Source organism: Camelina sativa, chromosome 17 (genome assembly GCF_000633955.1).
Source record: "Camelina sativa cultivar DH55 chromosome 17, Cs, whole genome shotgun sequence".
In the NCBI taxonomy this organism is placed as follows: Eukaryota; Viridiplantae; Streptophyta; class Magnoliopsida; order Brassicales; family Brassicaceae; genus Camelina; species Camelina sativa.
The window spans coordinates 23,237,067-23,239,446 of record NC_025701.1 but is presented as its reverse complement, the minus strand read 5'-3'; positions in this window follow the sequence as shown (position 1 = coordinate 23,239,446).

Sequence of the window (2,380 nt, the reverse complement as noted above, 5' to 3'; positions counted from 1 at the left end):
ACTCCGATAACTCTCTCTTTAGTCTTCAAAGCGACAAAGGTATAGTGGTTGTTCTCATCTATGTAGATGATCTTATCATCTCGGGAGACAACCAGGAAGGTATTAAAGACATTAAAGCTCACCTAAATTCTGTATTTGATATCAAATATCTTGGTGAGCTTAAGTACTTTCTTGGGACTAAAGTGTGTCGCTCTCCGGAGGGCTTATTTCTTTCACAAAGAAAGTACACCCTTGATTTTCTTTGTGAAACAGGAAAGCTAGGAGCCAAAACAGTTGACACACCACCCCCTGATGGTTACCAAGTTGAACGAAAGGGGGAGAGGAATGATCCTCCATACGAGAACCCGTCTCGCTATCGCTGTCTTGTGGGTAAGTTGATCTATTTGACACTTACTCGACCTGATATTTGCTATGATGTGAATCAGGTGAGTCAATACATGAAACCTCCAACAACCTACCATTGGACTATCTTGGAGAGAATCCTTCACTACCTCAAGAAGAGCCCAGGCCAAGGCATATGGATAGGAAAGAATGACAACACCAAGCTCGTAGGATATTGTGACGCGGATTGGGGTGGTGATAGGACGGATAGACGGTCTACAACGGGCTACTGTACCTTCATAGGAGGAAATCTTGTGACTTGGAAGACTAAGAAGCAAAAAGTTGTATCGATGTCAAGTGCCGAGTCCGAATATAGGGCGATGCGGAAGCTGACTACTGAACTCACATGGCTTAAGGCATTGCTAGAGGAACTAGGCATCAAGTCATCAACACCAATTCCTATGCACTGCGACAATGAGGCCGCGATACACATAGCCACAAACTCGGTGTTCCATGAAAGAACCAAACACATCGAGTTGGACTGCCACAAGGTTCGAGAGAAGATTGAAGAGGGCGTTACACTACCATACCATACACCAAGTATAGACCAACTCGCCGATATCTTCACCAAGGCCGCCAGTCGTCAAGTTTGTGATCACATCCACAACAAACTTGGAATGGTGGTGTAACGCCCCCGAACCGTCATATGGCCACTTAGGCCGTCAGACAGCCACGGAACGCCACTTGCGGGATTGCGCCGAGGTGATCCGGCCGAGGGACGGAAGCTGCAGACTTCCCGACCGGTCCTCCAAGGCACAACTCCACCCGCAGCCGAGACTGCTTAGGCTTTGCAATCCTCGCGGCCTGGTGCGTTGTGTCAGCCCGGACAAGGCCGAGTATCATTTGCAACTTGCCATGTTTTCTTGAAAACCGTATATATATATTACTTTAATAAAATAATTCATCTCAAATAAATCATTAAAGCAATATATATAAAGATAGTCGGAAAATTTATATATAACCATTTATAAAAATATAGGGTTTTACAAGGAACACAAGAAAACCCTATCCGGCACCCTAACGTTCGCTCCGGCTCTAGACTCACTTAAGGTTCCCTGCAAGACACAAATATTGTCATGAGTAATCTAAGATTACTCAGTGAGTCTGGGTACCCCAATCTCCTAAACAGGATTCTATCTTCCCCAACCCGACTACCCCGGCAAGCAAAGAAAACAAGCAAGTAATCAAAGCAACACAGCCGAAAGCATTAGCAGAAGCAAATTAAACCACAATCAAACAAGAGAGGTTAGATCAATGCGACTCGACTCGACGCTCTAAACCCTCTACGCGCATCATAAAACGACTAAAGTTCACTTTAGAGTCTTCACTTCTACACGACTCGCAAGGACAACTAGGATAAACAAGGAACTCTTGAACTACCCTAAACTCCTTGACCGAACAACCAAACAAGACGTCTAGAATACAACAAGGATCGCTTGAAATACCCTAGACACTTTTCACCTAAGGGCCCTCGATAATCTGTTCCGTTCCTTACCTCTCCCATGCCGAGACCACAAAGGTCACCAGCATGAATTCACAAATAGGCTACATCGTCATGTAGTGGTTACGCTAGTAGCTAGCTAGCCCTGACAGTGTCCCCGCGTGAGTGGTCATCGGGAACTCACGCGTGACAACCGCTTTGGAAAAGAAGATCGCCACTACACTAGCTAAGACTCAAGAAACATATTCAAGAGACTTTGCTAAAACACTATCCACAACTCAAGCAAGAAAATCGAGCAACAACAGGCAAGAAACTTCAAGCAAGAGTACATGCAATAAATCAACAAGTAACGAGAATAGAAATTCAAGGAACTTATGATTAAACTACATGCATGCAACCTATATCCTTAACTTAAGCAATTCATGCAACAAGTTTATCTACGCATGCAACCAATTTGATTTAACCGCTTAAATCCTCTCCAATTGCGCATGCAACTCCATTTAATCTCTTAAATTCTCAAGTTCGATTAAGCATGCAAGTAACCTCACTCAATATTAT